Raw genomic sequence first — 27,066 nt, forward strand, 5'->3', positions numbered from 1 at the left:
TAGAGCTGTAGTTTCCTCTCAAAACTGATTTCTTGAAATCCCATCTTTACCATTCATTACTGCTTCATTGCTCATGAAATGGCATCTCCCCGGAGGCAGACTCTTGGTATTTTTCTTGCCTGCTCCTGGAGAAATTAAATAATGCAAACTTGTTCTAGTAGAATGCCCCTGAATATCTTAACATAACGTGGAGATTTTTTTCCGAGCATCCTTTCAATTTTAGAACTGTCAGTCGTGCAAGAGATTCACATCCAAGGGATCAGATCACTGGTCTTGAAATTCTCTGTCTTGACTTCTTCCAGAAGAAGTCCTGCAAAAGTTAACCCTGGCTAAAAGATGGAACCAAAAAGAGTAAGGGGGGGACCAAGGGTTTCTCTGTCTTTCAGACATCAGGCACATATACAGCAGAGAGCTTCTAGGATGAGGGGGAAGAAATATTGCTTTACTACAATTGTGGGTCCCGTGAGAATGATCTGGAAGACCCCTGATTATGAGGGGAATCTAGTATATACAATATTCTATGAATTAAGCATAGGAGGTTCATGTGCCTTGAGCCAGGCATTAGATAGAGAAAACGAGAATTTTACTTGCAAGCTGTCTAACTCCAGACATGAGTTGACAGAGTGTGCGGATATGATAAATATTTTAAATACATTATTTTACTTCTTATTGAGGGATGTCTTAGTGTATTTGGGTCGCTGTAACAAAATACTGCGAACTGGGTGGCCCCTTCTCATTATTTCCGCATATAGTGGAAGAGACAAGGCAGTTTTGCAGTGCCTTCATGCACTGGGGCATGAATTCCACTCCCGAAGGCTCTGTCCTTGTGATCTAACCAACTCCCATATCCTGATAGCATCACACTGGGGGTCAGTTTCCAACATAAGAATTTTGAGAGGACACAAACATTCAGACAATAGCAAGGGGGCAGTCATGTTTTAAAACAGAGAATAGTCAATCAATTAATTATTTCAAAATTGATTAATCAATTACCCAAGGACACGAGGCTAATAAGAGATAGACTGATAATCAAATGTCAAGTTGAAGTTTGTATAAAAATAAAGCTATAGCTACTAGTTGGGAAGCTGGTATTTAAGCTTTGCTATTTCATTCTCACTGTGGCGTGGTTTTTATTTTCCACTTTAAAGATGAGGATAGAGTTGGTTGTACGCATTGAGATGCCCAAAGTGTCCTAGGCAGCAAAGAGGAGAGTCACATTTGTGTCAACACACCTGACCTTGAGGGCCCAGCTGTTAATGTGCACATTTGTGCTGATTTGCTCTGTGTTCTTGCTTCTCCACTGAGCATGGCTTTGTGCTCTAACTCTCAAGTATCAGGAACACAGCCCTTGTGCCAGGAAAGTTAATAGAAGGTGAAACTCAGCTACTGCTGCTCACGGGCAACTCTAGAATTTAAATTAAGAGTGAATCTTAGAGAAACCTCAATACATCTCTTTCTTTTTCTTTTTGTTCTTAGCCTTTTATCTGGGTACTTCTTTGATAAATACAAGCTTGGGTGGAGATGCTTGCTAAGAGCCTTAGTCAGGGATAAGAGAAGGTAATATTCTTGAAAGGGAAATAGTGAAGCCTGAAAACAGAATATATGAATCATGTACAAGAGTTACCCCAAAGGTCCTGGAATATGTTAACCTACCTCAGCTGAAATCATGGTAGCTTGACCTTCAATATCTCAAAGGCATTGGAACAGGCTGTGGATCAAGCAAAACATTGGGTGTTGGATCTGTTGCCAAGAGGAACTGCCACTGTGGCAGAGTCTTAGAAATGTTTTAAAACAAAGAGTTTAGGGAAGGGTATTTAGGAGGCTTCCTGCTTTAGGAAGCAATATTAGCAAGGTTGGGATGCTCTTCAGGAGGAAATCAGGAGTGGAATGTTCGAAACTTGGCATATTTTATGACCTTTTGGTTTCCATTGGGAGGGACACAAAGGAGAAGGTCTAGAAATAGATAATTTTTCCTCTTTTATGAATTTTCATTTATTTATTTGAAAAGAGAGAGAGAGAGAGAGAGAGAGAGAGACATTCCCATCTGCTGGTTCACCCTCCAAATGCCTGCAATGGTTGGCACAGTGCTGGAACTGAACCTGACAGCCAGGACCTGGACCCAGGCACTGATATGAGATACGACCACCCCAACAGGTGTCTTAATTATTAGATTGAACACCTGCTCCAAATAGACTCCTAATTAACTCTTGATAAATAAGCTGTTAGAGTTGCTCGGCGATCCAGGCTTCTAGAAATAAGTATTTTCTCCTAGAAATAGGAAGTTGCCTATTTTCGCTTGTTCTCAGTATTGTTTGACATATATATGGGAAAATATACCTGGTCCTAGAACTGTTTCACTAGGAATAGAAAATCAGGCTGGTGTCAGTTTTCAAAAGAAAAGTATCAACAACATGTAATAGAAGGCCTGAGGACTCTCACTTACATTGGCCCTGCAGGGAGAACTGAGGTTTGCCTTATCCATACACAGGACTCCTTCCTTCAGACCTAAAGCACCTCTAGATCTTCAAAGGTGATTTTCATTTCTCTGCTGAACGTAAGTAATTAGGAGCTGAAGAGATGGGTCTGCATAAGAATTAGGAAACCACTGGAATATGCAAATACAGCCCCCCTTTCCTGACTTTGGGTGACACCCACTGGTCCATTGACACCCCCAGACATCTTAAGATTCTGGAATCCCGTTCATGACCACCACCATTATCTGATGATGTTCCTGTGGAGATCTTGGGACCACATTGGCCACTAGGAGTTCTCTTGGCTAGGATAGCTTCTGGACCTGCCTCCTGCAATTGGGGTTGATCTCCCTTTGCATGGTGCCTTATAACTGTAGTCATCTCACCATGGTTCTGCCCTCAGTAATTAACTGGGTTTGCCTTAGTTCTCTAACAGTCTCAAAACCTACTTGATTTCTTCAGAGAGGCAACTCATTCTGTTTATTTTTTCTAAGATTTTTTTCTACGACAGAGTGACAGAGACAGAGAGAGGGAGAAAGAGGTCTTCAATCTGTGAGTTTACTCCCCAAATTGTCGCACTGGATCAGGCTGAAGCCAGGAGCCCAGAAGTCCATTCCAATCTCCCATGTATATGGCGAGGGCCCAAGAATTTGGGAAATCTTCTGCTACCTTACTAAGCACATCGGCAGGAAGCTGAACCAGAAGGAGAGCAGCACTCTGATATGTGATGCTGGTATCCTAAGGAGTGGCTTAACCTGCTATGTCACAACCCCACCCCTGTTCTTAAATAGTGAGTTAATTCTTTTGCTCCTATGGTCAACTCACCTCGCATGATTCAGTAAATGGTTATCACACTTAGGGTAACCACTGTTGAGAATTCCTTGTGCATTTACCTTATTTGTGTAATTTTACTTGTTAATGGATTATTTTAAAATGATACCACAGGGGCCGGTGCTGTGGTGTAGTGGGTAAAGCCGCCTCCTGCAGTGCTGGCATCCTATATAGGCGCCACTTCGAGTCCTGGCTGCTCCACTTCTGACCCAGCTCTCTGCTGTGGCCTGGGAATGCAGTGGAGGATGGTCCAAGTCCTTGGACCCCTGCACCTGTGTGGGAAACCTGGAAGAAGCTCCTGGCTCCTGGCTTTGGCACAGCTCCGGCCATTGAGGCCAACTGGGGAGTGAACTAGCAGATGGAAGACCTCTCTCTCTCTTTCTCTCTGTCTCTCTCTGCCTCTCCTCTCTCTGTGTAACTCTGATTTTCAAATGAATAAATAAGACTTTAAAAATAATGATACTACAGAGAAGTATAAAGAAGTATGTAAGAGACACTTAAAATTCTTTTTTTTAATTCTTTTTTTTATTTTTATTTTATTTTTATTTATTTTTTATTTTTTTGACAGGCAGAGTGGACAGTGAGAGAGAGACAGAGAGAAAGGTCTTCCTTTTGCCGTTGGTTCACCCTCCAATGGCTGCCACAGCCGGCACGCTGCAGCCGGCGCACTGCGCTGATCCGATGGCAGGAGCCAGGTACTTATCCTGGTCTCCCGTGGGGTGCAGGGCCCAAGGACTTGGGCCATCCTCCACTGCACTCCCTGGCCACAGCAGAGAGCTGGCCTGGAAGAGGGGCAACCGGGACAGGATCGGTGCCCCGACCAGGACTAGAACCTGGTGTGCCGGCGCCGCAAGGCGGAGGATTAGCCTAGTGAGCCGCGGCGCCGGCTGAGACACTTACAATTCTACCTTTTAGATGTCCTACCCATTTTACTAAAACTCTGAAAAATTTTCCCCTGGAAATACAGCTTTTTTATTAAACATGACTTGTACTATAATGCCATTTTGGCTTCAGAAAACTTATTGTATCACAAACAAGGTTTATATTAATAAATTGAATACTTAAGTTGTTTTCATTTTTTAATCATGAGGAAAACGATCTAGAGAAATTCTTGTATACATATTTTGGAAAACTTATTCCAATACTTGTTTATGTTAAGAAATCTGAAGTGGAATTAACTGGTACATATTTAAGATTTAGATACATATTTGTAAGTTGATCTCAGTTGAGGCTTGTAATTCTGTTTTCTACACCCTCAAATATTCCTTACCTAGAGAATCCTTCCAAGACCCTATCATTCGGAATAAAGTTGAATCATTTCTACCCAGCACTCTTTGCCATTAATTGGTTTACCATTTCATTGCATTTATAAGTACTTGGCATATCCAGTACCTCTTTGCTTTTATTCTCTCTGTCCCCTTGTAGACTCTAATCCCCATAAGTGTAAGGTCTTTATTCCTCTTCTTCACTATTATAACTCCAGCTTTCAGGATGGTGCCTGGAGGATACTAGGTGCTCATGAGATACTTGTTCTCAAAGTTGAGATACTTGTTCTCAGTGCCCCATTCCTAATACAAGATGCTATCTTTGTAATTTTCCTTTGTAGAGCACTGTATTCCAATTATATAGCAATGTAATGTGTATGCATATAAGGGCAGCACAACCAATTAGTGTGTTCTGTTCTATCTGTTTTCCATCTGTTCAGCCACCTCTTCTTCAAATATTCCAGATTTGCTTATGATACTTTTGAAAACATTACCACTGCCAGGATGGCAACATTTTTCTTCCACCCATGGAGTGGATGTACCTTCAGATCTGGAGTTGACAAACTTTTTTCGTAAAGAGCCAGACAGGAAATACTGAAGGATTTGTTGGCCATGCATGTCTTAACTCCTCAGTCCCATCACTGGGGTGTGAAATCAGATATAGAAAATAGACAACCAAGTGATTGTGACTATGTTGCAATAAAATTCAAATACAAAGGTAATGGTAGACTTGATTAATTTCATAGGCTTCAGTTCTTTGACCCTTGCTTTTGAATCAGAATCTTAGTTCATTTGGGGTGATTCATGTAGAATGGCTCTGTACTGAGAAAAGGCAACAAGTGAAAAGAAACAAGCAAAATTAATTTGAATGATATAATGTAGTCAATTGCATCCAAAATATTATTTCAACATCTAAAACCTTCATAAGATGGTTGACCTTTTCTAGGAGGTTTTTGAAACGAGGTATGCATTTTGTACTTCTGGCAGATCAGGTCAATGCACATTTCTGGAACTCAGTAGCCACGTGGGATACTGTGTTGGACAGTGAGGGTCCAGCATAGGTGATCTTCAAGCCAACATTATTGATATTTTGACCAGGAACACATTTAATCGTGGGGGCTATACAATTCTTAAGAGGGTGTGGGGCAGACATCCCTTGTCCAGGCCCACTGGATTGTGACAATCAAAAATATCTCCCACTTTTCTGAATGTGTCCTGGAGGACAAAATTACCCCAGTTGAGAAATACTGACCTTCAATAAGCATTCTAACACCAAGTCAGTGAATCCCCTGGGACTGAACACAACATGTAGCACCTTTGTGCTTCGGTGCATCAAGGTTGAGGATGAAGGGAACAGACGGGGGACTATGGCTTTCTACAGCTCCTTAAAGGTATCTGTGACCCAAAACAGATGAAATTCACCAACGTAATTGAGATGTTAAACGATGCAATTTTATGCACCACAATAATGAATGCACAGCAGGAATTCAAACTTTTGCCTATGCCCTTTCAAAATGAAATCACCTCCTGTGATGAACCAAAGCACTTCAGTTTTCTTAAACTGTTCCATTGCTTTTCTGTCTCTGCTCCTTAATGTCGGCGTTCAGATTTTGAACATTTCTGATCCAGCTTCATTTAGCAGGCAAATCCACAAAGGAGCAGATTCTGGTCCAACTATTACAGCCATGAGATTCTACGTAAGAAATTAGCAACAGGAGAGTCAGCGTTATTGAACTCTCAAGTTGTCACAATAAAACATACTAAGACTGGGAGCCAAGAAGTGTGTTCCACAGAGCTTCGTGGCAAGGGCTGAGTGGGGCTGGACCCTTTACTTTCTCAGATTGATTCGAGAAGAGAGGGAGGTAACTAATTGCAGTGTTTTGAGATTATTTTCTCCTTAAAACAGTTGTTTTGGGGCCAGTGTGTGGTACAGTTTGTGACATCAACATCCAGTATTGGAGTTCTGCTTTGAGTTCTGGCTTCTTCTGTTTCTGATCCAGCTCCCTGCAAATACACCTGGGAAGGCAGTAGATGATGACTGTTTCTTGGACCCCTGCCACGCAAGTGAGAGACCAGGATGGAGTTCCTGGTTTCAACCTGGTCCAGGGAGTTTTTCTGATTCACACTTGAAACTGCTTTAACTGCAAACACAGTTTGGAGAAGCTCAACTATAATGAGAAGGATAATGAAAGTAAACTATAATTATCTATTCCTATTTCTTCTAGAAGTTATCAAATATTAGAAAGAGTTTATAAAATCACTGGAATATGAACTATCTCTGGCAGATATAGTTGTCCAAAGAGAGAGGTCCCCACCCATCAGTCTACATTCTAACTTGGTTATTACCGTGGTGATGTGCTCCCGCCCCAAAATATGGTGCAGGATGGACAGTGGGCTCATGTTCTTTTTGTATAGTTAAAATTCTTATGCTTTGAATCCAGTGTAACTCAGGAGTCTGTGGAGACTTTGAACTGTCTTTCCTGAAAGAATATTTTCCTTAATGCTAACAGGTTTTTGTGCTAAAACTCACTTCCTTGATTAGTTGCTTAAGAGCACTACTTTTACTCTCCAAGAAGAGACTGAGCTGTCATCCAGTCCACATTTCATATTCAGGAGGGATTTAGACTTTTGCTGTTATATAACAGAGCTTTGATACTATCATATTGTCTCAACAAGTTTATACCCGTTGTCAGAGAGAGAGGCATAGACTGCACTGGAGGAGGGTGCCATTCATCTCACGCTTTTGCCTTCGTGACCTTGCATTGAGCGTCCTTCTTGTAGGGCACATTCAGAGCTGTGCCTCTGCAGTCATTCTATAAAACAAAACAATTAGATAGCATTTGGGTTAAAATTATAAACAGCAAAAAAATTTTCACATTTTGGAAACATTCGAATACACTGTAATTCTTATCGATCTGCCTTGGTATGCCTTTGTATTTTAATATATTGAGATCATCAAGACTAGAGAGGTATCCTGGGCCTCCCTTGGGTCTGATAGAGTCACCCCCTCTCTTAGACCCCCTGGGAAGAAAACAGCCTGGAGGAAGATGATGGAAAGCACAGTGCGGGATCCAGAAGGGAAACAGAGAGGGCCTGGGGACACCCTCAAGAGGCTGTGGTGCAGTCTTAAGATAAAGGAAGCAAATGACCCAGAGTGCCACTAGGAAACCCAATGCCAGACATTTGTCAGATGAATGTGCAGCCATCCCACTGCTCTCCTCCCGTTGCTTCCCTATCAACAGGCAGAATGGTTGCTGCCTCTAACTGGAAGCAAAGGCTTTGCACCTCCACATGAGACCCTGCTCATCCAGGGAGGTGTTATTACTTGAAGCTAATGGGGGAAATATTACAATGGAACATGATCAAAGGGAGGTGTTACACAGACTGGGGACTCTCTTTCCAATGTTTTCCTACTAAGTCAATCTAATCACCTGTGGCTCTGTCTTTCTGTAGCATGAGATTAAAGTCAAACTCAAGCAAATAGCCTCCTCCTCTAGTATCTTACTACCCTATATGATGAAACCCAGATGGGCATTTAGCCTAGTGGTTAAGGCACCTGTATCCCAGGAGTGCCTGGGTTCAATGCCCAGCTCTGGCTCCTGATCCAGCTTCTTGCCACTGTAAAACCCTTGGAGGCAGAAGTAATGGTTCAAATAGTTAGGCCCCTGTCTCTCAGGTGGGACATCTGGATTTCATACCTGGCTACTGGCTTCCACCATGGTCTACCTCCAGCTGTTGTAGGCATTTGGGGAGTGAATCAATGAATGGAAGTTGTCTGCATTTCTCTGTCTCATCTGTCTCCTCTCTCTTTCTCTTAATTAAATCAAAACACCACCAAAACAAAGCAAAACCTAAAAGCTTTGTAGTTTTATTCTTCACCATTGAGCTCTGCAAAGGTTTTGGCTTGTTTGTTCAGAAAATATAAGGCTGGAAATGGAAGATACTGTGGCTTTTACTTGATTAAAAATTCCATCACGTTTGGCCACTGGAGGGCACCAGTTCCCAATGTTACACACTGGCCATTCTTCCCATCTGAAGTTTCTTCCTGGGAACTTGACCAAGGACTCTAAATAGAGCCCTGTTTTACAGATTAAATCGGAGGGGCTTTATCCTTCCATAATTCAGTATTTCAGAGACCAATTTCTTAAAATAATTGGAAATGAAAGCATTTCATACCCATCTCTGAAATCAGTATTTTTAGCTCAGTCCACACTAAGCCAGGAGAGGTGCCTTCAAAAGAAATGACAGGGGAATATTTACCCTAAATCATTCAGCAAGGATCTTTTGTTGTAAGAGTAGATATGGCCTCGAAACATTGAACTTAGTGACATTTGCAGAATGACCAAATCAAGTATAAATATTTAAGTTCATTTAAAAAAAGTTATCTGAATGTTATTTCTGTTATTCTTAATGTTATTTTAATTTGAGAGACCTCAAGTGAGCTGTTTTCATAGACAATCCTCGCTCCACCCTATCCCCCGCCAGCCCCAACCAATTTTTCACCTAGTACTGAAACAGCCTTAGAGAAACAATCCAATCATCTCCTTTTGTTTCTGAGGGATATCCCACTGTTCGCTCTCACCACCCAATGTTATTGAGGCTAAATTGATGGAACAAGGGACAAATAATGGGTGTGAGGAAAGCTGTCATTCAGAATCTTACTTTGAACCAGAGAAATCTACTCCCTTGGCACCATTTGCTGTAGAGAAGTAAGTCTTTCCAAGCTCTCTTTGAAATTCAAGTTACAGGGGTTTGCTTTGTTCCTAATCTTATCCTTTGATGGCCACCTGCTTGTCTTCTTATATTATCCTTATTGTTGTTCTGTTGACTACCTTTGCTTACTCACCTCCTTGCTGGTTGCTAGTTTGCCCTACACACTCCAATCTGACCCCATACATCTCAGGGTAAAATTGCACACGGGGATCGTTTCGTTCACCTGTGTTTGGAATCATTTGGGTATGACCTGGCGGAGAGGGGATTAAAGACTGAAGTGGGTTTGCCCTGGGTACTATTTGGGAAGCTTTTGCTGAAACATCCATTCTTAAATCACTCAATATCTGCCTATGTAAGACATGTCTTTGGGTCTCCATGCACGAACTTGGTCTTCAAAGATAGAAATATATGTCCTCTCTCAACCTCCTTGCAGGAATGCTTTGATATTAAATGAATTATGCTCAATAATTAGTGCCAATGTAGTGCCAGGTCCAGACATGCTTCCCTGTCACCTGTGGTGGCAGGCCTGCCTTGATTCTTTTCTTAATGAAGAATGCATCACAGTTCTGAGAGATCCAAGTGGGGAGAGTAAAGCAAAAGTTTATTAAGGACGTTCCAAGGGAGGAATGTGCCAGTCGAGAGAGCATCGGGCCACTTTTCTCCTTGGTTTTGGTTTTTGTCCCTAAAGTACAAAGGGCATTGACTAGCGATGTGGTGGTGACACTCTTGATTGGCTTTAGTGATTAACATCTGGCAGTTATATACCTTTGGGTTATCTGCACATAAAGCTACAAACTAAGCCTTCCTAGTCTGACTAAGGTCTCATTTTACTGGAACACTTCAACCCCAAGTTAAACCACAAAGTGGCTGGTCTTGGGTGGGTCCCAGCAGAGAGCAACGTGCTTGGATTCACCCCTGGGGGTGAGTCTTGTATTCCCTCCCTAGTCCCTCGTGTCTAATTATCAGCTGGACATCTTTGCTTCAATTTTCTTTCTTCCTGAGAGCCTGGAGTCAGATTTTCTATCCATCAGAGAAGCTATATTGATCAAATTGGCAATTTATTTGGTTCCCTTTTCTTCTGTCAAGCTTACCATTTTATTTTATATCTATGGTACAGATAATTGTACATTATATATAATTATATATAATTTTCTTTTACAATACATTTTTAGAAATTGATCTAAATGATTTGGGGGGCCAGTGTTGTGGCATAGCAAGTTAAACCTCCGCTTGCCATACCATCACCGCATATTTGCTGGTTCAAGACCTGGCTGCCCTGTTTCCATTTCCGATCCAGCTCCCTGCTAATTCTCCTGGGAAACCAGCAGAGGCTGGCCCAAGTGCTTGGGCCCTTGCACCCATGTCTCTGTCTCTCCTCCTCTTTCTGTAACTGTCCCTTTTGAACAAAACTTAAAAAAAAATCTAAAATAAAACATAAAAGTAAAAATAGATGATTTGGGGCCTAGGCGAATATCTGCAGAAGGAATGTTGCAAGTCCTCTGGGCATGTGGTATGACTAAACAACCCCCAGTATGAGAGGTGTCTGATGAGAGATTGGGTCCCCGCTTTTGGGGGGGATTGGCTTAAATTAGCACATCATAGCATAGCCCTGAGTTCAAATCCTTGCCTTGGCATTTACAATATGAATGAACTTGAATAGTAAGAATTTTGGAACTCCCTTCTTTCAGCTATAAAATGGGGACTAATAAACCTTAACCCAAGGTATGAGTATGAAGTTTCAGTAAGCTAATAAAAGTAAATGTGCATGATATTGTTATTGCTGTTGTGGTTACTTAACTATGGGATTTCCTAAGAATCTTCCCATTATGGAGGTTTTATCAGTTGATTTGCCTATTGTAGTTGTCTGTGCTCTGGTGGCTGTCCACAGCCACTCTGCTCCACCCACCTGCTCTTCTCCCATGGCCATCCACACACCGTGTATTCCCCTATACCCAAACTTCAGTTCACACATTTTATTTTGCACTGGAATCCACCATTGACCCCACCCCCACCCCATCTAAGTCATTTTCATCCTTGAATCCAACTCAGAACTGTACAAAGCCTGGAGCGCGAGGACAGTTCTCTCCTGTCTCCAAATGTATATCGCCCTTACTGTCTCTTTCCGGCTGGGTGCAGCTTCTCCAGTGCCCTAAAATCAGTTTGATTGTTCTGTTGGTTGTTGTAGTTGGTTCCAGAGAAGCACTTGTGAACAAGACTGCACTTTGTGAAGATAGGGCCTCTAGTTTTTTCATCTCTGCACCCCACATGCCTACCTCAATGCTTACCACACAGTAGTCACTCAACAAGTAGTGCAAGAATGAGTAAGAGAAACTTTTTAAAATATTGTTGTTTCATTCATATATATATATGTATATATATATATTTATCTTTTGTCCTCATAAAAGACAAATTTCTTGAAGTCAGGACCTATATAGGATATAAATATTAAAAACAAACTGAGGGTGCGGTGCTGTGGAGTAGCAGGTTAAAGTCCTGGCTGGCAGCCCATATGAGTGTGGGTTCTAGTCCTGGCTGCTCCACTTCCAATCAGCTCCCTGCTAATGTGCCTGGGAAAGCAGTAGAAGATGACCAAAGTCCTTAGGCCCTGGCACCTACATGGGAGACATGGAAGAGGCTCCTGGTTCCTGGTTTTGGCCTGACCCAGCACTGGTCATTCTGGTCATTTGGAGAGTGAACCAGCAGATGGAAGACCTTTCTCTGTCTCAACCTCTCACTATTATTCTACATTTCTAATAAATAAAATAAATCTTTGAAAAAACCCAAAGTCTGGGGAGAAGTAAAAAAAAAAAAGACATTATGTTCTTCCAAGTGGAAGAATATACCACTATTGAGGAAGTAGTTTGCCGAAAGAATTGATACTGAATTTCATCAAGCCAATTACTATTTGTAGGAAATTCAGAGAATAGAGGAATATATTAATAACACCACAAGGTTACAATCAGCATAATCTACACTGTGGATGGTGTTGGCAAACCACAGCCTGCACCTTACGTGTTTTTGTACAACCTTGTACTAAGGATGTACAAAAAGTATGTTTTCACATTTTTATAGGATTCTGAGTGCTACAGACACTTGCCATACAGGACCAGTGACTCAGCTTATCAACAAATAAGTGCAAATTGGAAGAGATCTTAAAAGAGACTGGGGTCATAGATCAACTTGTCACAATTTGTTGATTTTATTTGGATTCTGATGCAAGCAAACTAACCTTAGAGTAGAAAAAGAAATATACATAACATTTATGATTCTGATATTTAGTTATATTAAGATATTATTGACAATACTTTTAGGTCTGCTAATGACTTGGGGCTTTTTTTAAAATACATTTTGAAATATACATACTGAAATATTTATGAATGGTGCTGTATGAGACTTACTTCACAATAATGGGGAAGAGGGAGTGGATTGGGTTACATGGAGGAAGCAAGATTGTACAGGAGTTTGTAACTGTAACTCATTGATGGATTCATGAGGTTTATCATACTCTACTGCCAATGTTTGAATGTGTTTAAAATTCTTTATAATAGCAAGTTAAAGGAAAGAGGGAACAGCTTTCTCAGTTTTATCTGGGATTGATTCCAGCCAAAAGATTTCTGTCATAGTACTTCGCTCCTCTGAACTCAACTTCTTTGGCTGTAAAATGGAGAGTATAACGATGCCTAATTCAGGTTGGGTATTTGGCATAGCAGTTAAGACACCACTTGCAATTCCCACAGCCCATATCAGAGTGCCTGGGTTCAAATTCTAGTTTCATTCCGGATTCCAACTTCCTGCAAATGCAGACCTTGGGAAGACTCAAGTACTTGGGTTCTTGCCACCATCTACAGGACTTGGATTGAGTTCTTGGCTCCTGGCTTCAGCCTGGTCCATCCCTGGATGTTGTTGGCATTTGTAAACTACTGAATGGGATTCTCTCTTTCTTTACATAAATAGAATAAAATCATGCCTACCTCAGAGAGCTTCTTTGAAAACAATTTGAGATAATGCCTATGCAGAGCTTCATTAATGCCTTGTGGGTGATGAAGCAGCTGATTGCTGTTTAATAGTGTTGCTGCTGCTGGGAGTTCACCTCTCAGTATGCAGTGACATTTACATTTGTTGTTGAGATGCTAAAGGAGAACGGACCACAGATTGCTATGTAGGGACAAGACTGACAGGGAGGAGAGAAGCGACAGTGGAGAAGGGCAACTCCACAGCGGACCCATGCTTTATGCATTGCAATGGCTGCTGTGACTGAATTGTGTTAGACCTTGTAGTAGTGAAATCGGACAAGCTGTTTAGTTGGCACTGCTCAGTGGTTTTCCAATCAGGAATATCACCTATGAACATTGAAGTCGGGGAGCAAGCAAGACATTCAATTCCTCAAATCCTACCTGTTTGTAAACTCAGCTTGGCCATGGATTTTTGGTCACTGAAGAGAGGTATTTTGCCAGAATAAAGATTGCCAAATCAGGCTGAAGTGGAAAAGCGATGTTGAAAGTAAGGATATATCAAATCCTCACTGAAAATCAACATTTCAGGGAAGGAACACATTGCAATAATTTATGGCAGCTCCATCCACGGTGCTGGTCTTCACTGAAATAAAAAGCGTGCCCCAGGGATGTATGGTGTGGTGCAGCAGGTTCAGCAACTGCTTGGGTGCCCACATCCCATATCAGAGTGCTGATTCAAATCCTGGCTTTTCCTCTTCTGACCCAGTTCCCAGCTAATGCATCCTGGAGTCAGCAGTTGATGGCTCAAATACTTAGGTCAATGTCTCCCTGTGGGATACCTGGATGGAGTTCTGGTCCCCTGGCTTTATTTTGGGACATTTGGGTAGTGAAACAGAAGATAGAAGATTTCACTCTCTGGCTTTCAAGGGAATGAAAATGAATAAACACTTTCAAAAAGTTCACGTGAAAATGGAATGAAAAGATCAGTTTATTGAAAAGCTTGCCCTGGAGTGAAAACCCACACTTTACTACCTTCCCTGAGAATGTCTTGCTTTTAAAAACAAAAGCCACTGGGAATAAACAGTAGGCTTAGTGACATACATAGCTGCTTTGCATTTTGACACAGGATTTTTCTGTCTCCGCTCTGATAACCCCTGCACCATCTGTATGTTTGAATGAAACTAGTTCTGTGCAGCAGTTCTCAATCAATGCAATTTTGTACCATGGGGGGCATTTGGCAGTGTCTGGACACAGTTTGAGTTGTCAAACTGAGTGAAGGTTGCTACTGGCATCTCCTGGGCAGAGGCCAGGGGTGCAGCAAAGTGTCCCACAGTGTCCCTTCACAACAAAGAAATATCCAGCCCCAAATGACAGCCATGCCAAGACTGAGATACTCTCTTTAAAAGTGTGTCTTTAGTATTGCAGGCATGGAAAGCCAAGACACTATGACAAAAATGTGTCCTACATGAAAGACCTCTGTGGGTGAGACCCCAGTGGAAAGAAGTGGTCATCAGAGAAAGATGCACTTTTCTCTTAAGGGAGGAAAGAACTTCCTCTCTGCTTATGGCCTTGTCCAAATACTGAAGGAGTTTGTGGATTTCAAAATGCTTCCATAGATTAGGAATCTCATGTCAAGAGCCTTGGGTGATCTTTGACGTAATCGTAAGAGTGTTAATTGTTAAATTAACAACAGGAGTCACTGTGCACTAACTTCCTTTGCAGGACTTGGATTATGAGAGTTAAGAGTAAAATTTGTTCTCAAAGATTTACTTCATTTTAGTGTATTAAGCGGAGGATATCCTTATGTCTCATAAACTATATTTATGACTAAGTGCTCACAAAAGATGTATCATTGGGTTTCTCTTCAAGGTTAATCAAGTTTCTCCAAAAAAGAGAATGCTTAAAAATAAAGAAAAATAAGCCGGTGCCGCGGCTCAACAGGCTAATCCTCCGCCTAGCGGCGCCGGCACACCGGGTTCTAGTCCCGGACGGGGCGCCGGATTCTATCCCAGTTGCCCCTCTTCCAGGCCAGCTCTCTGCTGTGGCCCGGAAGTGCAGTGGAGGATGGCCCAAGTCCTTGGGCCCTGCACCCTATGGGAGACCAGGAGAAGCACATGGTTCCTGCCATCGGATCAGTGCGGTGCACTGGCCGCAGTGCACCGGCTGCAGCGGCCATTGGAGGGTGAACCAACGGCAAAAGGAAGACCTTTCTCTCTGTCTCTCTCTCTCACTGTCCACTCTGCCTGTCAAAAAAAAAATAAAGAAAAATAAAAAATGTGTAAATTAAACCTTAGAAATGCTTACTTTTATTGAATTAAAAGAATTTTTTTTTCCTTATTATGAAAACGATCTTTCTGGTGTTCTATTGCACAGTAGGGTAAGAATAGTTAGCAATAACATATTGCATATTTCTAAATAGCTAGAACACAACCTTTTGAATGTTCACATTACAAATAAATCTTGAGTATATGAAGCAATGGAAGCTAATTACCCTAATTTGATCATTAAAATATACACATGTATGGAAATATTACATTGTACCCCATAAATATGTACAATCATTGTGTGCCGATAAAAACAATCTAATAAGAAAAAGTGTATCTTTAGGGTCAGATGGAGGTAGCACTCAATCTGCCACTTCAGCTCTGCCACTGACCAGCAGTGTGGTCTCGGGCAAGATGTTTTACCTCTCTGGAAGCACCTCTGGAAGTTTCTTTCCTGCAGAACCCCCCGTGATGCAGACGAAGTAAGCAGATACAGAAAAACTCTGTAATGGTCATTGACTTAGAGAAAAGCACGTGCTCAATGGTTAGCAGCAGTTACTCATCTACTTTTTTTTTTTTTAAGATTTTTATTTATTTATTTGACAGGCAGAGTTACAGATAGTGAGAGAGAAAGAGAGAGAAAAAGGTCTTTCTTCTGTTGGTTCACTCCCCAAATGGTTGCTATGGTCGGCGCTGCGCCAATCCAAAGCCAGGAGCCAGGTGCTTCCTCCTGGTCTCCCATGCGAGTGCAGGGACCCAAGCACTTGGGCCATCCTCCACTGCACTCCCAGGTCACAGCAGAGAGCTGGAGTGGAAGAAGAGCAACCGGGACTAGAAGCAGCACCCATATGGGATGCCAGCGCTGCAGGCGGAGGATTAACCCAGTGCGCCACGGTGCTGGCCCCTCATCTGCTTTTAAGACACAGTGTTTGGGGGCCAGCACCCATATGGGCACCGGGTTCAAGTCCCGTTTGCCCCTCTTCCAGTCCAACTCCCTGCTGTGGCCCAGGAAGGCAGTGGAGGATGGCCCAAGTGCTTGGGCCCTGTACCCGCATGGGAGACCAGGAGGAAGCACCTGGTTCCTGGCTTGGGATCGGAGGCACAGCGCCAGCCGTGGCGGCCATTTTGGGGGTAAGCCAATGGAAGGAAGACCTTTGTCTCTGTCTCTCTCTCTCACTGTCTAACTGTCAAAACAAAACAAAACACACAGCGTTTGTCCTGGTGTCCTATGAATTGTCTGTAACTCAAGGAACCCCTATCTAAAGGGTCAAGACAGTTATTTCTTCTCCCTCCCTCCCTCCCTCCCTCCCTCCCTCCCTCCCTCCCTCCCTCCTTCCTTCCTCTCAGGACAAGAATAGGCAATTGGTTCTTTGCAATCTTTTATTTCATTTTTGTTGAGGATGAATGCAATACAAAACAAAATCCTGAATTTGATTCCTTGAAAGATAATTTTTTCTTTTAACAGAAAGAACCACTCTATGAAGGAACTGGGAGATTCATTTGAAATTCTTCTTTTGTCCCCTTAGGATGAAGTATGATGCATGCCTGGAAGCTTAATGGTTTACAAGTTAGGACTCCCACCGTGTGCGTCTCCTACACACAATTTGATGGATTCTCGAGTATCCTGAGCTTTGAATCTGTACGTTTATTTATTTATTTTATTCCTTGCTGCTTGAGTGAAGCCCTTCAGGCAGAGCTGTGAGGATGTGGTTTTTAAATAAAATATTTTTCTACTGTGCTAATAATTCACACATTTTTCACGTTTCTCTTCCATACTCAGGGTCAGTGGGGTACATCCATTTTTCTTAATTCTGTCTCGCCAGTTTTTCTCAGGCTTCCAACAGCTTTTGATAAAGGCACAGCGTGGCTGATTCCAGGTGCTGATATTTGGGGGAGGGCCAGAAGATTGTGGAGGGGGAGGGGAGACTTCCTTACTCATCCTTGTCACTCTTCCAACAATAGTTGTTTAATGATTTACAAACCCTTTGTAAAGTGACCTACCATGAAAAATGATATCACAAGCCCACAGAAGAAACCTAAGTCAGACAACAGGAGCAAATGCACACTTTGATTCTGTTTTTAAGTCACAGTGGAGCAGAGTTTACTGAAAGCCAGGGGACATTTTCTCACCAGAGAAGCCACTGACTGGCTGAATTGCTAAATTTCTATGGAGCTGGCATCCCTCCTTTGCCAAGGTGGATATTCGTATTTCTGGGTCAGATGGGAAGGTTACAGTGTCAGAAGTGAAAATGTCACAAGTTTTGAGTGTGAGCAGGTGACCTTGCTTGTGTATTTATGCCAGGATGGTCTCCTGGGACCAACTGGGCAGTCAGAAACCGCAGGGTCTGTTTCAGTGTGATGTAGCCCATCTAGTAGCATTCTTTAATTAAAGTGCAAAGATTGTATTTGACTAAGTGAGCAACTGGAAAATATATGTTTTTATGAATTTACCTTGGGGGCTGGCACTGCAGCATGGAGAGTTAAGCTGCTTCCTCTGATGCCAGTATCCTGTGTTGGAGAGCCAGGTGGAGTCCTGGCTATTCCACTTCTGATCCAGCTTCCTGCTATTACGCCTGGGAAAGCAGTGGAAGGTGGCCCAAGTGCTTGGCCCCTGCTGCTCTTGGGAGACCAGGATGGAGTTACAGATTCCTGGTTTTCACAAGGCCCATATCTGGCTGTTATAGCCATTTTGGGGGAGTGAACTAGTTTAGGCAGTAGGTGGAAAATCCATCTCTCTTTTTCTCTCTCTCTGTGTCTCTCTCTCCCTCTCTCTCACTCTCTGATGCTCTGCCTTTCAAGTAAATAGATAAAACATTTTCCTTTGCATAAATCAGGCACAAGATTCTCTGAACACGATCTAAAGTCTATTTTCTTATGCATCTTTTCTTAAAAACAGACATTAAAATCATAGGAATTTGGGAGAATTGTGTGTGTTTTTCCTATGCTCTTGTCTCTTGCAGTTATATGATTTCGTTTATGACCTAAGCTTCTGTGTGTCTTCTGTTGGGAGAACACTTTTTGCTTCCTTTCTGTTTCTTTCTGGCTCTCTCATACAGAAAATATTTCTTTTTAATCCTCACTCCTTCTGGTTTTGGTGAAGGCCTTAGTCCATTTTCCGTTGCTCAAACAAAATACCTGCAACTGGGTAATTCATAAAGAATAATTTATTTGGCTCAGGGTTCTGGAGGCTGAGAAGTTCAAGGGCATGGTGCCAGTATCGGCTTGGCATCTAGTGAGAGCCTTGTTGCTGTATTGTAGCAGGTGGAAGATATTGCTTGGTGAGAGAGAGCAAATGTGCTGGCTCAGGTCTCTCTTCCTTTGCTTGTAGAATCACTATTGCCATCATGGGAACCCTGCTCATCTCATCTAATCCCAGTGATCTCCCAAAGGTCCCATCTCCAAATAACACTAACATGCAGATTTAGAGATTATGTTTCCAACATAGGAATTTCTGGGAGGACATGTCCAAACCACATCCATTATTCTGGGTGAAGACCATTGCCCTTTTCTTGTTTGGAGCCTGGCTGGCTCTCTCTCAAGCCTGTTGCAAGTGCTGCATGCTCTCACTGTCAACCTGGATGCTCTGTACAATCTTCCCAGGCTTAGGCTGGCCTCTCTGCCATAGAGGCCTGTGCACCTGCAGCTGCTATGTCTGTGACCTGCTAGATGTGATTCCTTTCAGAAGCCTGTTATAGAAAGGCCTGTTTTGGCTTTGGATGTGAATTATTTTTTTCCAGTCCAATTTTGCCACTAATAAGGATGATCTGTTAAGGTTTCATTTCTAGGTCAACTTCTCAATTGAGTTCGAATTTGGAAAGGAGTAGTAATGAGTGGTTAGACCTCCTACAAATTGCAACATCTTTATAAAAATGCTTCATACAGTTTATTTCTTGTGTCACAAATTCCCAAGTCTTATCACCAAATGGAACATTGATGCTCTCCATTCATTCTCCTTCATTGCTATTATCTGCCAAGCCTTTTTAAGGGCGAGGCATCCTATTAAATTGACCAAGATAAGAGATGTAAATTATAGAGGACTTCAAATAACTTCAGTCTACTAGGGGATTTAAAAATATGTAAGTTGATAAAAATAATGCAAAGTAATAAGCAAATGAAGAGATTATGCATCAAGCACTATGGGTAGAGCAGCAAAGGGGCTAAAACACCCGGCAGGGAAGGGTAAGACATCTTTTAGAGAGATAGGATTTATGCTTGGCCCTGAGGGATGACTAAGATTTAGATGTGCAGATAAAAGGAATGATAATTAACAAAATAAAGCCTTACCTGTGATGGGAACCCGGGGTGTGCACTTGTGAGGGAAGAAAACATGGAGTTGCTAGGAAGAGTCACCACTCTCACTTGAGGGGGTGTGGCAGAAAGGGTGGATATAAATCAGGGAACAGCACATGTGAGCTGATGGAAAACTGTGCGTTCTCAGATTAGGAAGGAGTGAAATAGTTAAGGAAGCTAAAGAGTACTGATGAGGTTCCTGGGGTACTTGGTCTTTCAACAGATTCCAATTCTCATGATAGCACATTGCCCATTAAAAAGAAAGTTCTAGCAACTTAACTAACTGACTCATCTTTTAAAAATTTGTAGGAGTGGACATTTAGCTAGTAATTAAGACACCTAGATGCTACATCCAAATATTGGGTTCCATTTCTGTCTCTGTCTCCTGAGTCTACTTTCCTATTAATATAGATCCTATGAGACAGTGGTGATGGCTCAATTATTGGGTCCCTGCCACCCACATAAGAGACCTGGATTGAGTCCCTGGTTTATATAGGAGTTATACAGAGAGATGCACAGTTGGGATTCATTCTGGGTCAAGCTTACATCAGAACTTGTATTCTCAATAACGTCACTTACCAGTGAAGTAAAAGAAAGGGATAAAAGATGAGACTTGTATTGCAATTATGAATCTAGGATTGATGGGCAGGAAAATGGAAAACTTTAGAGAAATGATGGGCCCACATGGTGGTGTAGCAAGTTATACCACTGTCTGCAATGTTGGCCTCCCATTTGTGTATGGGTTTGAGTCCTGTGTTTTCCACACTTTTGGTCCAGCTCCCTACTAATGTGAATAGGCAAGTAGAAGATGCCACATGTGCTTCGGTGCCTGCACCTATCTGGGAGACATGGAAGAAGCTCTTGGCTGCTGGTTTCAGTATGGCCCAGCCTTGGCCATTGAGGCCATTTTGGGAATCAGAAGATGGAAAGTCTCTCTCTCCCTCTCTCTCTCTCTCTCTCACTACTCACACACACACCATCTCTCTTTCCCTTTCTCCTTCTCTCTCTCTTTGTAACTCTGCCTTTCAAATAAATAAAATGTGTCTTTAAAAAATAGAGAAATGGGAGCTGGCACCATGGTGTAGTGGGCTAAGCCTCCGCCTGTGGTGCTGGCATTCCATTTGGGTGCTGGTTCGTGTCCTGACTGCTCCTCTTCCAATCTAGCTTTCTGCTAATGGCCTGGGAAAGCAGTGGGAGATGCTCCATGTGCTTGAGCCCCTGCACTTATGTGGGAGACATGGAAGAAGCTCCTGGCTCCTGGCTTCAGATCAGCTCAGCTTTAGCTGTTGCAGCCATTTGAGAAGTGAACCAGAGGATGGAAAACCTCTATCTCTGTCTCTCTGTAACTCCACCTCTCAAATAAATCTTTAAAAAAATTAGAGAAATGAGTGAAAATACAGAGTCTGAGAATTGGGATAGGGGAAAAGAAGATATTTGAAGTATTTTATAGATAGGGAAAGTAAATGATTAGGTAAACTGAAAAAGTATAAGACAAAGACAGGAGCAGAAAATGACCCTGAGGTTGCAAACTCTCAGTACTGTTGTGACACTTACAGCTGGGGAAAAAAAATCAGAAGGAAGCCCTGCATACAGGTGGGGAAATAAATTTAGTATTGGATTTATTGAATTTTTCTCTGCAAATGGGACATTTGTGTAAAAATAACCATTAATTTATTCATTTATTCATTAGGCATGTAAAGAAAACAGATTTATTCTAGGCATTAGAGATGCTTCATAAATAAAACCTGCTCCTGTATACATTTAGAAAAGTGTGGATCTAAACAGTACAGATTTGACTTCATTCATTTACTCGGTCAAGGACTTAATAAAGTATGCATTGAGGATTTATAAAGTATGTAATAAATACAGCAGAGAGGACAGACAAATGCAGGTGATTAGCTGTGGTGGGCAAAGGACCCTGTGAAAGAAGAGAAAATGAAAGACCGTACTCGAGGGAGTGCTTGCATGTGACATGCAAGGAAAGAGAAGAATTTAGAATGGAGTGAGTTAGTGCTGAGATGGAAAGAGAACAGGAAACGTGGAGCCCCAAACTTGGATGTGTGAGAGATTTTAGGAAGAAAGGAAGACTCAGTAAGATAAAAAACCATGGGGCTCAGCTAGATCATGGCCAGGACATGTTAAGAGGTTAGAGTGGAAAGAAGTAGTGGCTGGTTGTTTGAGGGTTGTGATAGATGTAGACAGCACACACTCGTTCTTTTAGGAGGCTTGGCAGAAGAGAAAGCAAAAGACCCACGGTCCTTTAGAAGCAAGAGGGCCCTAGGAAGTTATTTTTTTAAAGAGTAAATAGTTTACAAATGGTTCTAGTAAGAAGGCTGCCTTCCTGTTCTCCGAAGTGGTACTGGAGAAAGTGGGTTTCCTTCTGGAGTAAGAAAGATGCTGGGAAGTTGAAAGAAGCTTGAGGTGCAGGTTGAGCGAATAGCTGATGCGTGACTTTTTCCAGAAGGCTTTTCAGCTACAGAGGACCAGAGTGGAAACAGGGGAAGGCCTCAAGATTGTGGATGGGGATGGTAAGTGATGAGCGGGGAAGGACTCCAGGGTGAGGCATTAATCTCCTAGTGTTGTCTTGATAGCATCCACAAACGGGATCACTGGGCCACAAATATGTTCTTCCCCAGTCCTGGAGCCTGTGAGTCTGAAATCAAGATGTCAACATGGCCAGCTTCCCTCTGAAGACTCGAGAGGAGAATCCTGGATTTTTCAAGCTTCTGGTGGTTGCTAGCAATCTTTAGCCTTCCTGGGTTTGTGGCAGCTTAATTCTTGTCTCCCCTTGTTGTCACATGACTTCCTTCCCTGTGTGCTTGTGTCTGAATCTCTTTCTCTTTATGAGAACATACGTAATTGGATTTAGGCCTGCCCTAATCAAATGTGACCTCATAATTTCACTGTACCTGTAAAGACCCTATTTCCAAAAAAGTCACGTTCTAAGATTCTGGGTAGACATGAACTTTGTGGGGGAGTGGGCACCATTCAACCCAGCAAAGCTGGTAAGAACATGCTGAAATGGTGACTGCAGAGTAGACCAACCAATCAAACTGCGGTCAGGGCGAATCATACCAATAGTAATGAATAATAATAATAACAACCCAAAAAAAGACTAGGGGGGACCAAGGAATGTTGCAGTTTGGAGTGAGCGAGGATGATCTTTTTTATTTATTTTTTTAAGAGAAGGACATTTTAGAATTAGGGACTTTGCAAACAATTTATCTGAAGTAGAGAAGTCCAAGGTCTCACATTCTTGATGGATCCCTATAGTCTCCTTATTCTATTCTACACAGAAGAAAAGCAAAGACCTACATATGAATATAGTAGGTATTTCATTCATTCAATGTATGTGTATTGCTGTCTACCATATATCATAAATTGCTCTAGGTTCTAGGGATGCAACAGTAAGAAAAACAGAATCAAACACCTTTTCCCCTGCCCTTACAGAGATCGTATTCTGTGGGAGCAAGTCAAATATAGAGTACATCTCTATCCTCTGGTGAAAGACACATAATAAAGCACTAACACATAGCATCTTTCTAGGTCTTGTACCCATGAATAAAATATTTTTTATTTGGGTTTTTATAGCAGTGGCTTTTGAGGAATCTTCATGCAATTCTTCTCTGTCCCCAGAGAGAGTTGAAATATGGTTGGTACCACAGTGAATAAATTGATAAAGAAATCCTTCAGAAATGTGTGTGCCTGTAGAAAGAAGTGAGGGAGGAAGAAAAAGCAAGACAGGATCTTGGAAAATTTTGTGAATCTATGGTCAACTTTTGGATGGAATCAGAGCGTTAAAATAGCAGCAGGTGTATCTGAATACGAGCAATAATTGTCTTTCTCTTTTGCTGACTGATATTGGCCAATTGATCCTTGCAGTGTCTTTTGGGAGAACACCTCATCTGGGAATCCTGGGGTGGGGGAACCCATAGTAAATCACACCACAGACACAGAGCCTTCCTTGGCAGTGAGAGTACCTGCCTGTGACAGCAGCAGACTCTCACTGTCAGCAATGCAATGGCTGAGAGTTCCTTCGCGATCAAATTCTGAAAACAGACATAGTAGCAAGAAAAGTCGGTCATGGTCACTGGTGGCATCAGATCTCTTCTGTGACCAGATTCTAGTCTGGGTCTGGGTGCTATTTCATTCTTAGTCTCTCCCAGTAGTTCTGTGACTTGCTGTATGTCCATCTTTTAAAATCAATGCTCCAGCTGCTTTGATCTGTCCACTGTCAACTTTGGTTGCTGAGGTTTAAGAATGATAACTGATGGATTGAGTTTCTACAGTTTTCAAGTTTTCTTTTTTAAATTTCATTATTCATTCATTTAGATAGTGAGAACTTAGCATGTGCTAGGTGTTCTGAGGATCACTGGGGAAAGAATTACAGGGCACACTTGGTCCAATTCTTGGCAAATTTGAAGTTTTGGCAGAAGACAGCCAAGTAAGCAAGTAGTTGCAATAAGACGAGCAACATAATCTAATTGACAAGAGTGTAGAAGAGTAGCCTACTGGTTTCATACCAGTCTTGTCCTAGTGGCCACATGACTTCAGGGAAGCCCAGCTGAACACTATGGGTAGGGAAAGCTGGATCAAGACTTTGAAGATGAGAAACCAGTAGGGGATAAGTGGGTTGGCATTTGTCTTTGCCTAGGAAAGAATGGCAATGGGACTCTGAATTTAGTCATTAGCCCAGGCAGACAAGGCCTCACAAGGGTTCTAGGACAATGGACATGGGAATGTAGGCCAATTCCAGATCTCTTTTCTGCTGGAGCAGAAGCTGCTAATATCCTGTCGATATGGGCCATCTTAGTGCTACAGCCTAGTGAACCTGCACCTGCTGGTGGTCTGTTTTCAATCTGACTTTTGGGTTTGTCAAATACTACTGAGACTAGTAACATGGGCTTATAGATATTGAGCATTAACTATGTGTCAGGCCCAAGTCTATGTTCTTTCATTCAATCCCCTGTGGCTTTGGGGCTAGGTTCTGTTCCCGTTGTGGAAGAGACTTAGCTCTCTTAATCTCTCTTCCATTTACCAGGGCAAATTCACATGGCTCTGTCTCCATGGCAGTTGAATGTGGCCATGCAACCACGTTGACCCAAACAGAATGTGAGCAGAAGTGGTGTTAAAGCTGGTGCCATAAGACCACACCCAGGTGGTGCCCTTGACATCTCAGCAAATCAAAACACCAGGGGACAGCCTTGTGGATTCTCTAGACCAACACAAAGCTTTAAGGGGTGGCAGCGCAACATGGTGGGTTGAAGGATCTTAGGGGACTTGGGTTGAACAGAGCCTACCACCAACCTGGATTCGTCTGAGTTGGAGGGTAAGCTTTTTGTTAGTTAATTCATCACTGAGTTAATGGCACATCTTTTTTTTTTTTATTACAGAAGCCTGACTTTAGTCAAAATTAATATCCTGCTCACATCTTGTGTATAGCAGGTATCGCCAGTGCACTGTTGTAGATGAGGAAACCTGGCTCCAAGACAGCTGATATCATCTTCCAAGGATCACCTGCTTAACAAACATGGAGCGCAGCCCTGTGTGGCTCCAGGTGTGGAGCTCTCAGCCACTCTGCACCCTTTCTCTCTCATATGGGCTGCTGACAAAGGGCTACAGGACACACTGGAGAGACGAAGTGCTTGTAGATTTTGGCTATTGAGAGAAATGTCCAGGTGGCCAAAGACAACCTAGGCCCACAGTTTTGGCCAGTTTTGGAGAAAAAGTAGACTTCCACAGTTAGCTCTGGTCAAGAGTCTATGCGAAAGGAACACAAATGTCTGAAATTCTTCCTTTGAGAAAATGGAAGAGGGCATGATAATCAGCACCACGCCATTTGTTGCAGGGAGAAAACAAACAGGTTTGTGGCAAAGAGATTTACTTCCAAGTACAAAAGATGTGCCTGTAGTGGCGGGACAGGGGAGCAGGCTGCACACCCACAGATGGGCGAGCAAGATGCTTGCACCAGCTGTGCATGGAAGAAACTCACCACAACCATCAATTTTCTATTCTTATTTAGTAATTAATCAGGGAGACTTAACACACTGAGAGAATATCATAATTGGGACTATAGTTTTGAAAATGCAAGAGTCACTGTTCGCAAATATTCTTAAAGCACACACAGGATCGTGATACGTAGAGAGAAACTGTGCAAAGGAAAGTCAGTTTGGTGTGTTTGGTGCATGCGTGGGCTCCCATTATCTTGACTTCGAATTATGCCTGTTCATGAAGAACAGGTGTTTGAAATAAAATCAAGGGGGAAACCACCAGGAATTCAGTCCCTCTAAAGTCATTGCAAGAATTCCTGAAATTACTCTTCTTAGACAAATTGCTCCCACAAGCCCAGATGATTTTTTATCTTGAGGGTGCATGGGGGATACTAAATCTTCCTGCAGACACAAACTTGCCTTCAGACAAGCTAGATATTCCATTTATCATGTATGCAGGTCTCAGGATGCTGCATGCTACCTCAAAGGTTAACCCCAAGAATGTCAAAGAGATGCTTCCTCTGCCGGGCATGGGGACATTGTGTCAGTAGATGCTGAGGGTGCCTTTCCATTTAGCAACACACGGGATGGCTAAGCTCATTATAGGCTTAAATAAAAATCCAAGAATTCAAGTAAAAACATCCAAATTCATTTGTGTAAACAGTCTTTCAAGATCAAGAGATTAAAGGATTTAAGAGTAAGTGAGTTCCAAAGGAGAACCTGTTGGTATGTGTGTATGCTTCTGTAATTTTTTAAAGGAAAACTGAGCGATATATATGCAATTTTGATGACTTAAAATTGTGTGTCCATTTTGTGATGGCTTCTGAACATTTCTGAAAATTTCAGAAATACATTTCCTTGTGCCAGAGACCAATATCTGCCACCTGCTTAGACTGACATCAAGTTTACTTTGTGGAATGGCGTTTTCTTTGGGACCAAGGGAATTCTCTCTGAACGAAAATCTTTCCCAGTTCTTCATAAATATGCTAACAGAGTTTTCTCCTGGGCCTTAGTAAGGCAGATCTCAAGGAAGAAAGCCAAGTTCACTCATTGGTAACTTCATAAACACTTTGTTTAACTTGCAAATTTAGGACTGACATTTTGTCACAATTTTTTTTTAAAATGTGGTTCCCTTCCCCTCCTCCTGCTGTGGTGAGAACCTGTGTCATTGGTTTTAGCCTTCAGCTGATCAGAGGAAAGAATGAAACCCAACTGCTCGAACCTGGCTTTCGTCACATTTCAACAAAATAAAACGATGGGATAAAGACATCATCTTAGATTACTTCTCA

The sequence above is a fragment of the Lepus europaeus genome, chromosome 9 (assembly GCF_033115175.1).
Source record: "Lepus europaeus isolate LE1 chromosome 9, mLepTim1.pri, whole genome shotgun sequence".
Lineage (NCBI taxonomy): Eukaryota > Metazoa > Chordata > Mammalia > Lagomorpha > Leporidae > Lepus > Lepus europaeus.